This window comes from Haliotis cracherodii, unplaced genomic scaffold (genome assembly GCF_022045235.1).
Source record: "Haliotis cracherodii isolate W230 unplaced genomic scaffold, xgHalCrac1.p SCAF_11, whole genome shotgun sequence".
NCBI lineage: Eukaryota > Metazoa > Mollusca > Gastropoda > Lepetellida > Haliotidae > Haliotis > Haliotis cracherodii.
In genome coordinates this window covers 23,606,929-23,622,898 of record NW_027266266.1, presented here as the reverse complement: position 1 = coordinate 23,622,898, position 15,970 = coordinate 23,606,929, and the positions used below count along the sequence as shown (strand labels likewise).

At 41.0% G+C, this 15,970-nt stretch overlaps 1 protein-coding gene across 2 annotated transcripts in view; it reads left to right on the top strand.

Annotated features, from left to right (window-relative positions):
• The first annotated feature begins 624 nt into the window (after nucleotides 1-624).
• LOC139455612 (uncharacterized) overlaps nucleotides 625-15,970 on the top strand; it is a 30,797-nt gene continuing 15,451 nt past the window's right edge. The window contains exons 1-2 of one of the 2 annotated variants that reach the window (XM_071237166.1): nucleotides 625-688; nucleotides 10,996-11,063. The gene's annotated coding sequence lies outside the window, so the exon portion shown is untranslated. Of the gene's footprint in view, nucleotides 689-4,906; nucleotides 4,982-10,995; nucleotides 11,064-15,970 lie in introns of those variants that run through there. The other variant, XM_071237167.1, reaches the window with a different exon arrangement.

The following is a 15,970-nucleotide window of genomic DNA, read 5'->3' as shown; positions in this document are numbered from 1 at the left end:
ACTTACCGCTACCCTGGCGAAATCGAATGCGCCACCATCTTGAATGGAATCTTTAACATTTAACAGCCCACCCCCGAAAACACACACATACACACGCAGATAGAGAGAGAGAGAGAGAGAGAGAGAGAGAGAGAGAGAGAGAGAGAGAGAGAGAGAGAGAGAGAGAGAGACGCGCACTCTTAAAGTTATGAATTCCGAATGCTTCTTAGGACCTATTACATGCTTTAACAGGTAGTTTGCACATCTGTTCACATTCGTTAACCTTGCAGTACCAATAAGTATTGGTAAACAGAGCTATTACTTATCGCCACCCGACCTCTACAATACCATAAATACGTATGACAACAGTCATTAACCATCATCGCGACTTCACTATCAAGGAAGTACGTTCCATTTTAGAGACGCGTTTTTAATTATTAACTTCCCCTGGTGGTCCAGAATATAATAAGAATACACATATTCTTAGCTGTACTATCGCTTCTTTGTAACCAAGGCTTCAATCCAAATCATCGTTCGCCTGAGAATCGTTTTGGTGAGCTGAGCGTTGCTAGGCAACAAAGCTTTCATTCGGGCAATCTCAAGGGAGCCTACTAACGTCGAAGCTGAAGAAGACATGCGCATCAACCGAGGTATTCCGAATGAAGACTCGTCGGATTCCGTCGTGTTTGGATCACAGCTGAGAATGGAGGTAAGTGGCTTCACACTCGTCACAATACAATGCACCCAGTGCGCAAACAGTCCACTTTTCAAATGTATCGATCTCTTTTACAGATCATACGCTTCACCTCAATACAAAATATTCTTTCGCCTGCACGTTGTTGCATAAATTTATCATTGGGAACGCAAGGATCCCGGACGTGTACATATTTTTAGCACGGTTGTATTCCTATCTGTGTGATCTCGCAGGCCCTCGCGAGGCTATACAGAGTTTTACAGCACACCCGTTTCGTGAATGAAAACAATGACAGCTTGCAAACACGTTCATTAATCGAGGCGAAAATCGATCGAACCCCTGTGTGTGTGCGCGTGTGTGTGTGTGTCTGTGTGTGTGTTGTATATGTTTCTATTAAAATAATCATATTGCAACCGAATTCACAGCTTATTCGCGAGTGCTCAAGCGTTACAGTCTGTATATCAATGTGGCGCGTTCGGTGTTGCGAGACGCCAGCTTTAGTGATTGAATTCAACTGATCTCACATACGATGGAGATAGTAAGATGTTTTTAAATGAAAATCCAGAATTAGAAGTGCAATTAAATCAAATTAAATGTTGAGAAATTGTTGGTGGGGGTTATGCTATATGTATGCATTAGGTTCAATTTTCGTCAAATTTATTTTAAAAGGATCAGCTATTTATTATTTTCTGCTTTCGTGCATTTGGATTATCTCTTTGAGCCGTGTTTTTTATTTAATGCCGCACTCACTGGTATTCCAGCGATATGAAAACGGTCTGTAAACAATCGAGCCTGAACCAGACAATCCAGTGGTTGATATCATGAGCATCGATCCACGCCGTCAGGGTACTTAACATGCAATCATTGAAGTCAGCGACACAACACAACACAACATATTAGCACTTAGTGACATGCCTTAATTCCAGCTTCAGAAATAAGCAGAATACGACCTTGGCAAAGGCGTTCTTGGGTGTTACGGAAATGACCGAGTGGTTGACCCGAAGTAACACAAGAGTGACATTGTAATCAATATTTCCATTCGTGACCAACGCGTGTTATTCCGGGACAAGCCGAATAGCGACTCAGGCAATGTCTCCGATTCAAGAGACCTCGGCATATTTGTTTGCAGATCTAGGTTTAATATTTTATCTAAACAGTGAAAAAAGGGGTGTATTTTGATTGACGTCATTTATCAATTTTACGCTCAACAAAACCGAGCGGATGGACGAACACTTGGAACACACTCCTGTTATCCTAGTCTATCCTGTATGCGCATCAAGCGCGCATCAAGCTCCATCCCAGCGCGTGACGCCTTCGTTTCTCTCCCGGTCATTCGTGACCAACTCGTGTTATTCCGGAACAAGCCGAATAGCGATCTTCTTGCAGGTCACGGAAAGGGGCGAGTGGTGACGAATGTCTCCCGGTATCACTGCACACTCGGGCGCAGTGACGACAAAGCATTATACACATGTACTGCCACAAGCTAACAGGACTTTTCCCGTGTTTGCAAACAATCTCTCCCATTCTGAAATAGAGCAGTCCGATGTGATTTGAGGCCTTGTCAGTGGGACTACTACACAATTTTCACGTAGGGCATCCAGACTATGGATGTCAGCTGGCTGGGACAGATTGTTTTTATTCCGTTTCCTCTTTTCAAGTTCTACCAATGACAACATCACGCACTGTTTTAACCCACTCTGAAGTACGTTCAACAGGTGCTTCTTACCTTTGGGCCCGTTTATTGGCATATGCTTCGACAGCATCCATAATGATTTTAAAGTTGTGATCCCTATTGGTATGAGGCTGCTCACGATATTTAGTCCATATTTGAATGTTATTTGTTTTTGTCAATACTAGAGAATTCACCTGTGATTATATGATCTACAGGTGGGTAGCAGTATGATGAGCCTTGCCAGCCAGAAATGGTGGAAGTTACATCATGAGTTGCTAAGTCCACGTTCTGAAACACCAATCTCATTAAAATCAGATCTTAGTTCTCGCTATCGCTAAACAAACGGCAGCGAGAACCTAGATCTAATTTTAATGAGATTGCAATATGACCGTATCGCCAGTGATCTCACGGGCTTCCTTGTCTGCACGTGGAACCGTGCCACCATGTAAACGACGGATTATTACGCAAATGAAAATAGTCTTAAACGTCTTAGCATATGTTCTCAATGAAAGTGCAGACTTTTACAAACGAAACCGGTGAGAAACATTTTGTAATTTGATGAACGGTCTGTGAACGATGTGACAAATCACCACACTCTGCAGGCCTACGTTAGAGGTACTAGTTTGACCGCAAGGAACCCTGGGTAGGAGAGTGGTCTCTTTGCCGCTGCCACCAGTGTACAAGAGGCCATTACAAAAATCTTGAACGTTTTCCCTCAAACCCAAAATGTGACATATAGGGACAACTTTATGCTTGTAAAAATATATGCGTGAAAGCCAAGATAGTGAATCTGGAAAAGGGTTTATGACTTTCTTAATATTTCGTTTCTTTGTTTAATCATATTGGTTCGATCCATATAATAAACATATTTCCTGGTTCGAGATTGCAGACTTCAAAGCAACAACTTGCATTCTCACTTGACTAATTGCGCGATAGCAGAAAGTGCATAGAATTTTAAAATGGCCAAACCAACAAGCCAACAATGAAGATGTTGGGTTTTTTTATGTGTCACGACAGCCATCAGTTGTTTGTAAACAAGACGGTAAAGAGATTGCCGGTTCAACTCCATGCATGGTTGTAGGTGGCCAGAACAGTAGGGCGCTGTGACGAGTAGCCGATGAAACGGCCTATCGCTGCAAGGAGCTTGTAGTAGTAGTACAACGATTAGACATCTTCACAAAGTATCCCTTCACAGGCATAAATAATGTACTTTAAAAGAGACGAACAACAGTTGTTTCCTCATAACGTTTTCTCCTGGTGCGTACGCTTTTCACATTGGGTAGGAATTCGTCGTGTAGAGTTGCGTCCCTTGATCCCTTAAGAAACCTATGATCGTGGGTTCGAATCCAACATTCGCCCTGCTTACGTGTCTATGTTTATTTGCGTAATATTCGTGCAATGGGTTTCGCAACGGTGGCAGACGTCTGAAATCTGAATCTCTTCAGGTGCTCCTGTCACGTGAAGCTGACGCCTCGTTATGTACTGAAATACAGTTTAAGCGGCGACAGATTTTAAACCCAACTCACTCAACGCACCGGTTAGTTGTTTGGTTTGTTGTTTAACGCCGCACTCATCGATGGGATCGATGACATGCATCAACCAGGTCAGCGAGCCTGACCACCCGATCCCATTAGTCGCCTTTTACGTCAAGCATGGGTTGCTGAAGACCTATTCTACCCCGGAATCTTCATGGGTCTCAACGTGCGGGAGACGATTATTTACAGGTTCACGTGATAAAGACAGGATAGACGTTGTGGATTTTTACCTTTCTTTAAATGTTGGCACGGGTGGCCCTGCCATGTGAAGTTGGGTTCGAATCTCCACGATGGTTATTGTGGCAGCACCATGCCCATGCTCGAGGTAGACGTGTCTCTTTGGACTTTCCTCAATAACCTAGTAAATCCCACTCCAACTAGAATAGATGTGCACTACTTGACGTCACTGACAGCATAGTTTTATCACTTTCAGGAAAATGTCGCGTATCGTCAGAAGTTCACTTGTCTGAAAGCCAACGAGTTTCCATTTAAAAATAACAGTTTCTACATAAATATCCATGCGAAGGGGGCCTAGAGGTTACAGTGGGAGCCCGTCACGCCGAAGATTCGGGTTCGAATCCCCAAGGTTTTAATCTTATTGATTAACTTTGGCTTTCAACATCGTGAATTATACCACGGATGTGTATAGTAGGGAGTGGCGATGTAATATTCCCGTAATCTACAGACCCCCCCCCCCCCCCCCCCATCAACATCCTGGACATCATTTAAACTTTCATTAATGAAATCCATACTTAAAGTTCATGAGAAGAGGTCGGCTGTCATGGTTTATTTAAAAAAATGAGGCGCCTCCGCGATTGAAGTCCCCATTGATGTTGGAATGTCACTGTAATGTGAGCTGCACTCGGTAACATATTGTCCATCTATATGACGGCTGCCTGAAAGTATGATGGCGGTCTGGACCAGACACTCTGTGGCTGACATGACGACAAAGATCTCCTACGTGGGAGTATGAGGACAGTGACACTCATTCAAGCATTTTTGTAGTAGCCTCTGACGACAAACATGGGTTGTTGGGGATCTATTCTTACCCGGATTCAACATGAGGATGCGAAGAGGATAGTTTGGATATAACAGTACGCTGTGAGTATTGAGTGAGTGAGTGGTGTGGAACTAGAAAACATGATGGTGAGGTGAGGTTAAATGGGGTTTAACGTCGCGTCCAAGATTATTGCACATATATAGCGACGTGCATGTACGTGTGTGTGTTTGTGTGGCTGCTTGTACTAGTCCGGACTGATGCCGATTTAGAGTGCTAGCTCACTGAGATACCATGCCGCAGTTTGACATGAATACCCCACTCAGACACAGTATTCTGAATCCGAGCCGACCAGTCCTTGTTTTAGCCCCTTAATACCGAGCGCCAGACAGGGTAACAACACGGGGGACTGGGTTAATTTAAAATACGGAATATAACTATTCTAAATATTTCCAGTGAACATGAGCATCCAAACAATCAAAAGTGTGGTATGTAGAATGTGGAATTCAGCCATATTACATTTAAATTGAGATGTCGTCGTTGTTCATGAATAAGCATATTCAGATTGCTGTTATTTGCGATCTCCGGAGTACAGTTCTTCTTTTGTATACACCGTGAAAATCAGAAAATTAGTCCTTGAGGTAAAAGGGACATCGGAATACACATGAATGGTTTAAAAATGTCAGCTAATGACCAGAAACGGTCAGATGCATCAATTAACTACATAAAGACGATTTTGAAGTATCTCTTATTGCTGGAAAAGAATAGCATCAACATTCCACGCACATGATTTGTAGGTTTTGTTTCCGTAAATGCGTGGCTTGAAATTTCAAATAAACCAACATGTCGACATACATGCTACAAAATTAACGTTTCCCGTATACTTCCCCGCCTTCAGGGCGGGGAAAAATAAACTGCCGGGCAAACGAAAGGTTTAGACCTATGTTTGATTGTGGCTAAAATGGAACATACAAGAAATGATTACTCGAGGGTGATGTGTGTGATACGGGTATCATAGTTGTGTTTTGGACCTTATTTTTGCAGTGTTTCGTCAACTGTTTTTATCCTAGTAACGTTTTGATAACGTTTATTGATCCAGACTCGATTATTTACAGACCGCCGTCATACAGATGGAAAATCGGTGAGTGCGGCGTTATACAACAAACAAACAAACACATTCTCCGCTATCACTTATACCGCACATACTTTCTCTCGCGCATGGGCGTGATTTGATTGGACAGTTTGTTTGACAAGGATCAATACGAAGCTGTTACGGATCCAGGGTATTTATCTTAATATAATGCTGATAATATCATGGCACCCTCGATAATCGAGGATGCGGAATACTGTTGACTGCGCGAGCAACAACATTCATTTACTCACATATGTCTTGTGGGGATTCTTGTCTTTATTCTTCTGGCAAGACGACCTAAAGCAGTTCAGTCATCCAGCTCTGTTACTGGTTGTGTTTCGTTTACCCCGCAGGCATAGATCGTTGTTCATGCTATCAACCACTTGTCCTTGCCTACTCTCGCTTATTTAAGGGCCACCGTGGTATAACTGGAATCTGGCTGACAAACGTGAAACAAAATATTCTGACAGGTCAACCAGAGGGTTCAAATCACAATAACCACCTTAAGACGGTTGATTTGACGCCGCATCACCACGGAAGCTAATAATAATAGATTAATACCTCTTTCTGAATCAATGTCGGAAGTTTGAGTGACAACGGTACGGTGTGTGTGTGTAGATGCGCGTTCGGTTGGGCTCCATATTCCCTTTAGAGCGATTACGTCAACAGATAATCTTTTAACCCTGCTTCATTTGAAACACAGTATGTTAAGCTCCTGTCTAAGCAAAGAAAACTCACACGTAACAAATATACTAGAATGAATGAGCGACCGAGGAACTCCTCCCTCCCTATGTTATCTGAGATACAAGGCTATCATGTAACGCATAGTGTTCCCAGCTTCAGCTTCTTTATATTTTCTCGGGCTAGTCTGGTCAATTTTATCCAGTTGATCAATGCATTCTGAATTAAAAAGACCTCAATATATATCACATTATCAATACCCCCAGCTTTAAGTATATCACAGTAATACGGCTTAAAGTATATCACAGTAATAATACTTCCGGCTTTAAGTATATCACAGTAATACGGCTTTAAATATATCACAGTAATAATACTTCCGGCTTTAAGTATATCACAGTAATAATACTTCCGGCTTTAAATGTATCACAGTAATAATACTTCCGGCTTTAAATATATCACAGTAATAATACCTCCGGCTTTAAATATATCACAGTAATAATACCTCCGGCTTTAAATATATCACAGTAATAATACCTCCGGCTTTAAATGTATCACAGTAATAATACTTACGGCTTTAAATGTATCACACTAATGATACTTCCGGCTTTAAATATATAACAGTAATAATACCTCCGGCTTTAAATATATCACTTCCTGTATCTCGTCTGTTGTGATCGAACATCAAGCACAATCAGCAAGATTGATAATTCCGAGACTTACAGCTTTCCTTCACGATGGACAGGTACTCCTTATTCTGGGTTTTGAGTAGGGTAGCCCATACATTACCCGCAGAAATAATATTCCCATATTTCCACTTGTATATGTTGCACATTCTCGATGTGAGACCGCCTCCGTGGTCTACTGGTTAAGGGCGGAAGGTCTGGGATTCGAACTCACTCACTCACTCAATCTCTGACTCACTAACTCACTGTTATGCCCGGTTGAATCATAATACGTTTTGGTATTTAAATCCCTCAAACAATATAAAGCATAAGATGTAGGATATCGGTGATGCCACGTGGTCCTCTGTTACATAGTGTGCGGTCACGTGACACACATTCATTTGAACATGTTCTGTCTTTGCCGCCGGTCGTGCACTGAGCGTACACCATATGTTACCCTATGCTCGCCTTCCTTGATCTGAACCTGTAGAATCATCATGTGTCAGCTATTGATAATTTGGATAATTGCCTATTTAAAAAATCAAAGGCTCGGTTGGGGCGAACAATGGCGAACGTTATCCAAGTGTGTGTTTGTCAGTGAAGGCTGTTTAACGCAGTCTAAAATACTCGAATCTGGGCCACAAGAAAACAGTGGTTGATATTATGAACGACCGCTGACAGAATTCAAGATTTTAGTTTCACCAAAGCGGCTCAGTTTAGTGAATCTAATTTATTCCATTAAAAGAATAATCTTACTTGGAGTGTCCGGGAATATATAATTCTGTGAGTGATTGTTTATTGTATTGCCACCGAGGCGAATCTTAGTCAAACGAGGCGACCATTACGCCGGGAACTAACATCTGGTGATAACAACGGGTGACGTGACGGATCGGCTGTTATCGGACGACGATCGTAGATCAGAACAGAATATTACCGACCGCGTTGTAAAACACTCACGCAAAGATGTACGTATTCATTGACATAACAGCTTTTTAAAATATTGGTAACTCTGTTTTAGACATTGTTGATTGTTATAATTATCTAGGCCTACTGCTCACGGAACATCTTGACTACAATGCTATGGCAAAAGCAGCAGCTAAATCGGCTAACAGAGCATGAGGTCTTCTTATATGTAAATATAAGGCAATTGGAGGTATGCAAACCTTATTCCAAATTGTATGATACGATGGTTTGGCCAGTCTTGAGTTATGGGGCATCTATCTGGGGTCATCGTGACATTTCTTCTGTAAAGCCGTTCACCATCGTGCTTTGAGATTTTTCTTAGGGTCGGGTAAATACGCTCCAAATGTTGCTGTTAATGGAGATATGGGATGGATTCCTCCGATAGTTAGACAGTGGATGTGTATTGTTTGAAGTATTGTCGTTTTACTAAAATGTCCCTTAGATTGAATAAGTATGTTTTTATGCGGTCTGAACGTTATGCTGGTGCACGTGTGAAAAACTGGAATTTTCGTGTGAGGGCAAAGCTGAACGAATGGGGTCTGAATATTTCTGAGAATGTTGGCGTGAAAAGTGTAATTGTACGTGTGCAAGATATTTGCATGGGAAAGTATGTGTCTGATTGGAATGAACTGTTATGCAAGCCTGGCGGAAGAACGGGTGGTAACAAATTACGTACGTATAGACTGTTTAAAGATGGGTATGGATGTGAAAGTTATGTAAGTATGTATATGCCTCGTTCTTACCGCTCTGCCTTCTCCAAATTTAGATCAGGTACTTCTCCTCTGAAGTTGGAAACAGGCAGATATACGAATATGAATGTGAATGAAAGAGTGTGTTTTCAGTGTAAGGAAAGTATTGAAGATGAATGTCATGTATTGCTTGATTGCCCTGTGTGCGATGATTTGCGTGAAAGTTTATACGAAAAGGTGAGTTTTAGCTATCCCAACTTTCTAGAGTTATGCAATACTGATAAACTTATTGTACTTTTTAAATACTATGTATATTTTACAGCCAAAGCCCGCTTTTTAATTCTCCAACGAAGAAAAAACATTTTATATGGCTAGTTACGGGTAGTATATTTTCATACCCCTTTTACACCAATATATTTATCCTGTACATACTGTGATATATTTTATATCTCCCGTAACCCTTAACGAGTGGCTCACTTTGATGTCCTTTTATATGTATTTATGTAATTATTTTTGTGAGGTGAGACTCAAACAAACAATCTGTCTGTCTGTCTGTCTGTCATAATTGAGATTGATTCTGAAGCAGTGCAGAGTTGTGGCACCTAGTCGTGCCAGAATCTGCTGACCGCGGGTTCCCATCCCAGATTCATTGTTTCATTATGCCCTCATTATGTTTCTAGCTTCAGGAACATTGAGTACACTGAGAGAGAGGGGGGAGCAAAACATTATCGATAATATTGAATACTATTTTTTTCAAAAATAATATCAGGAAAAGAAGATAATTTTCATCATTATTTTGCCTTTTACGCCCGATGGTCTATTACACGTTCGGAAACGGGACATTGACCACGTGGTTCTCTCGACTTCAAACAGTTTTATGGTAACATGGGAAAGACATTTCCAAATTTGACGCATCAGTGGCAAAAATGGTGTCTGATGAAATTGCCTTTGCCTGTGTTTGTGACGGGTGCAACGTTTTGGGCAGGATACGCTCACCTTTTCTCAAATTACCTGGTATCGACACTATTTGATAGTGATTTAGAAATACATGTTTATGTTTATGATATATATATGTGACTGGGATATATTTGTTAGTATATCATGAATTCTTCTTCTCCCAGTCTGTCTACTTCTTGTCTTCCTGCTTCTCATTGTAGATCGCTGTGCAGAGTTGCGTCCCTTGGGCACGCCAGAAACCTATGATTGTGGGTTCGAATCCCGGTCCGCCCCAATTATGTTTCTAGGTTTGTCAGCACCATACACGTGCTCGTAGGTTTAACCGAAGTGTTAAACGTCTTAGACCTGCATCACTTCGGGCTTTCCTCCCACATTAAGCTGACACGCCGTGATATAACTGGAATACTGTTAAAAGCTGCGTTAAACCAAACTCACTCACTCACTCTAATTCTAGATCTGCTTCTTCTGCTTTGCTCATCCTTCTTTTGCTCCTTCTTCCGCTCCTTCTTTTGCTCTTCCTTCTTTTTCTTCTGTTTCTTTCCCTTCTTACTTGTTTTTCTCCTTCAGATTTGTATTCTGTTTATTCTTCTTTATATACCTGCCCAAAGGGTTTTATTTCCTTTTACTTCAGATCGAAGTTTATATCTCATCCTGCTGAGCATACAGTAACGTATCTTCCAAACATGCCATCATTTCACACCTATATCTGGTGGTGTAGAAATTACATTGAGATCATGTCGTAAACCTTGTTACCCGAGGTTTTATGAACACGGCGGATTAACCCGAGTAGATCCGAGTGCCTGGGAAATATATCGCTCTCCAGCAACCCAAATCTTTTATATTGATAACATCTTCCATCATGGACGCTAAACTCGCCATTCTTGTCACGAACTATGGCCTACTCCATGTTTTTAGATGCTCGACTTCGAAGCTACAAGCCTGTCAGGGTGTGATTAAATCTGCCCTGCACAGCGCCTTCTTGTTGGGTTGCCTCGACAGCAGAGATAATGTTTTATTGTGTTTCTCTTTCACAGGCAATGAATGCCAAGTCATCTGTACATGGGGGACGCACGTCACACATCTAGAAGGCCAGGTTCCCACGGTAAGGTGTCTATATGTATTCACCTGATATTTAAAGGAGCGAGGCGTAAAACTACAAACACGTACTCAATCACAACGAGAGTATTCAAGAACTTCCGAGATGCGATACTGAGAAATGTAAGGAATCGAACCTCTGTTTTTTTCTCTGAGCTAAAAAATCTTTCCACAACTTTTTTTCAGTCAGGAACCGTCTTACAAAGTATGAGTGAATGTGTGAGTGTGTGTGTGTGTGTGTGTGTGTGTGTGTGTGTGTGAGAGAGAGAGAGAGAGAGAGAGAGAGAGAGAGAGAGAGAGAGAGAGAGAGAGAGTATGGTTTTACGTCGCTTTTAGCAGCATTCCAGCAATATCATGGCGGGGGGACACCAGAATGTCTTTCAAAGTAGACACAATTTATAGATAACAACTCCCTTCTTTTACTGTAATAGCGACGTTTCGGTTTTGATCCTTATGTCAAACAAGTCTGAATAATGAACATGGCACAGACTATATATGTATATGGTAGGTGGAGGATAACAGTGACAACAATTGCATACAAGAGAGATTAACATGAGTAGGTTACATTATAACAACAGAAGGATAATACTGTAACACGATGGACAGAGGACACATGATGAGGAAGTAAATAATCCGAAAGCCAATTAAACAGAAGTAAGAATACATAGGTCGCGTGATTTTTGCGTTTGGGATGAAATACGTGTGCTGGTCAAAAAATTCTAAGTCTGACTAACTTTCAACTATGGGGCATAACAAAGTGAACTAGTCAATGCAGTACAGTGTGTGAGTAGTTCATTGCTTGTGTATTTGGTCTGTTGAGGACGTTTGTATATTAGTGACAGCCAGTTGAACGTGATAGGGGTCCAAATGGACACAGAAATGGAAAAGAACGAGTACCGAGAAGTTTTTGACTTTAGAAAGAAGTACTCCCCAAGACCACGAGTCAAAACGTCAATCCATAGAATGGCACCATTCTGCTTCTCCGGCACTAAAGAAATTCAAGCCTTCAAAATCAATGAAGACAGTTATGACCACTGTATTCTGGGATGCAAAAAGGTGTGATCGTTGTTGATTACTTAGAAAGTCTAAAGACGATTACCAGTGCCTACTATACTTATTTTGTTCATCGCCTGAGATATTCTATCAAAGAAAAGCGGCGAGGAATGCTGACTGCTGGAGTTCTACTATTTCATGACAATGCCTCACGCACCTATTGCAAAGGCTGCTGTGCGACAAAGTGGGTTGGAAGAGCTTACTCAACCCCCATACTCGCCAGACAGAGACCCAAGTGATTTCCACCTGTTTCCTGAACTGAAAGAATACCTTTGTGGAAAGCGCTGTTACGAAAACGATTCCCTCAAAGCTGCCGTGAATTGGTTTTTCATGGTGTACAATCAGACTTCAAGTACTTCGGACAACGAATCCCTCAGGAAAATATTTTAATTTTACATATGTCTTGCATTTAAAACTCTACCCAAGATACAGTTAAATGTGTTCAATCATACTGTATGATACTGTATGTTCCGATGTGTTTTATATAGCATCTGAAATATTTCTGATGTATAGAGGAAATATGCGTGAATCAGTACGCAACAAGTTGACAGTTCTTTTAGGTATGCCCGTTTGGCGATAAACGGAACACAGTCGCAAAAATGGCCACGAGAGGAGCACGAGTCGCTATTCGGCTTGTCCCGGAATAACACGAGTTGGTCACGAATGTCCAACCAAGACATCGACTAACAACAGCAACCTAGTACTGAGAAGGACCCGGATACCCACAGGACTACCAGGAACTATATAGTTACACTACAAGTCACTAATGTTCGCATTTCTTTCTGACTATGCACCAAGACTTTCATATGTTTAAATAAAGATAAAACTTCAGTCAACGTCAGTGTATGCATGACCGGATCGATTCATACGTGTATCTAAATACATTTTGTCCAGGGCTACAGTCAAACTATTCCAAATCGGACATTTTGTACCTATCTCTTGAGACCAACAGTGGGTACGCGGGTAGGGTCGGGTAATAGGTGGGTGGGTACCCGGGTAGTAAATTTGGACTCGTCCCAGCCCTAATAGAAGGATTATATAAATACACATCTGATCGCAATTCAAAGAATTTCTCAATGAGTATGACATTGTAGGTTTATGTGAAACTTTTGTCAAGAAATAAATCGATATCTGAAATCAAAGAAATATGTGATGAATTTTACATGCCTTTCACTGATGAATAAGTCATAATTTAAAAAATAATGAATCTCCAGGGCCAGAAAGTGAGTTTAGGAAATCAACAATACATTATATTGGCACCAATTTTAAAAAATTGTTCAACATAATCCTTTACTCGTTAGTTTTTACAGAGGTATGGGGAAAGGGGATAACCGTCCCACATTCAAGGGAGGTAATAAGGATGAACCAGATAATTACAGGTGAATATCATTCTTTATGTAAGGTATTGACTTCCATTCTAGACAGACGTCCCCAGTCCTGGTGTGACAATAACAATATCTCAAGGAACACACAGGCAGGTTTTGGGCCAGGATACTCCACCCAAGTCCAAATATTTACTCCTCAAGCTACTGTACAGAACTACGTCACAAAGACCAAGGGTAGATTTTACTGCATCGTTACCGACTGTTCGAAGACTTTCGACAGAGTAAACCACAACATTCTTTAAAAAATGTTTAAATCGAGTAGGATAAATGGGAACTTTCTTCGATTCTAGCAACGATGTACTCTAACTTATCGTCATGTGTTCGAATGAAGGATGGTCTTTCTGATTATTTCACCTGTAATGTCGGCATCCATCATGGATGTGTTTTGAGCTCAAAACTTTCTATTATCTTTTTAAATGAACTCACAGTGATGTTTGAAAGAAATGCTGGTCAAGTCTTATGTATTAGTCCTGGGGTACTACATTTACCTGCATTATTACACGCAGACGATGTGTCGTCTGTTGCGGACAGTTCTTGAAAATGTCTGTGTAACCGCTGGAATGAAAGTAAATCTAAATTCGACGAGGTTGAATATTGAAAAGCTCCGAAAAATGTTATTTCAAAGGAGAAAAAATTGAAGTTGTGAATTTTTATAAATATTTAGGAACAGTTTTCACCCCCAAGTCGTCGTGGAGTAAGGCCTTCAGTGGCCAAACAAATCAATCAGATTCAACCACTTCTATCAAAAGAAAAATGGATGCCTATCATTTCAAGATGCCTTTAAATATTAGACAGTGTTATCGTTCCGATCTTGTGCTACGGAGCTGAAGTACATCTTACAACAAATTAATTAATAATGTAAATGGTAATTTCGTCTCTCTAAGAAAACACCCTATAATGTTGTACTTTGGAAGTGTGGAAGTCTCTCCCAGTCTATCTATATGACAAGAGCGGTAAAATATTGGTCTTCATCTTGACACTCACAGATTACCTCGTCAAGCCTTCTTAATGCTAAAATCCCTTGATGAGGTGGGAAGGGGGACATGGGCTTCAGCAATTAAAAACATTTTGTTCAGCTTAGTTTTTTGACGGGTCTGGTTACAACAAGAAATCGGCGATATAACATTATTCCTAAATGAATTTCAGCAAAGGGTATCAGATAGCCTGTATCAAAACTGGCGTTCTTCACTGGAACTATCTTGGAAATGTAATTACTATGTACAGTACAAATCTATGTTGAATACCGACCGTTATTTAACAAATGACATTCCATATTATATTAAGATATTTATTTCAAACTTAAGATGAAATAATTTCCGTTTAAATGTTTCGGAACCCGAGAATACCTTGGGTCGTCTTGCGGTGTAGTCGCGATTTAACAAACAAATGAAGCCTCGGTCTGGATGCAGCGAGAGGGAAATCAGCGAGTGCTCAGACCAATGAGCGTCTAGATTTTCACACACAAGCCATTGAGTGATGGAACATGTTAAATCTTTGTCCTGGTACAGAGTGTGAAGCCATGGTGTGATGGAACATGTTAAATCTTTGTCCTGGTACAGAGTGTGAAGCCATAGAGTGATGGAACATGTTAAATCTCTGTCTTGGTACAGAGTGTGAAGCCATGGTGTGATGGAACATGTTAAATCTCTGCCCTGGTACAGAGTGTGAAGCCATTTAGTGATGGAACATGTTAAATCTCTGTCTTGGTACAGAGTGTGAAGCCATGGTGTTATGGAACATGTTAAATCTTTGTCCTGGTACAGAATGTGAAGCCATTGAGTGATGGAACATGTTAAATCTCTGTCTTGGTACAGAGTGTGAAGCCATGGTGTGATGGAACATGTTAAATCTCTGTCCTGGTACATAGTGTGAAGCCATTGAGTGATGGAACATGTTAAATCTCTGTCCTGGTACATAGTGTGAAGCCATGGTGTTATGGAACATGTTAAATCTCTGTCCTGGTACATAGTGTGAAGCCATGGAGTGATGGAACATGTTAAATCTCTGTCCTGGTACAGAGTGTGAAGCCATGGTGTTATGGAACATGTTAAATCTCTCTCCTGGTACATAGTGTGAAGCTATTGAGTGATGGAACATGTTAAATCTCTGTTCTGGTACATAGTGTGAAGCCATTGAGTGATGGAACACGGGACGACACGGAGCTGGTCGGTAAGCATCACACTGATCCATATGTTCATGATGTTTTATCGTGTTTTACTGTGTCCACATTCAATGTTTTATAGTTGAAAGCACGTATTCGGTAAAAAGAGGAATTGTTTGTGGTGTTTGTGAGTTTGACAAGTGTGTTGTGGTGGCTGGCACTGAATCATGGTTTTATTACTGTCAAATTGGATGGGATTGAATTCAGTTTAATTGTATAATGACTACGTTTAGGTTTAACATGCCCCATGAACCATGATCGACTTAAAAATGTGTCATGATAATATGCTGCATCAGCTCGGATGCTGTGACATGG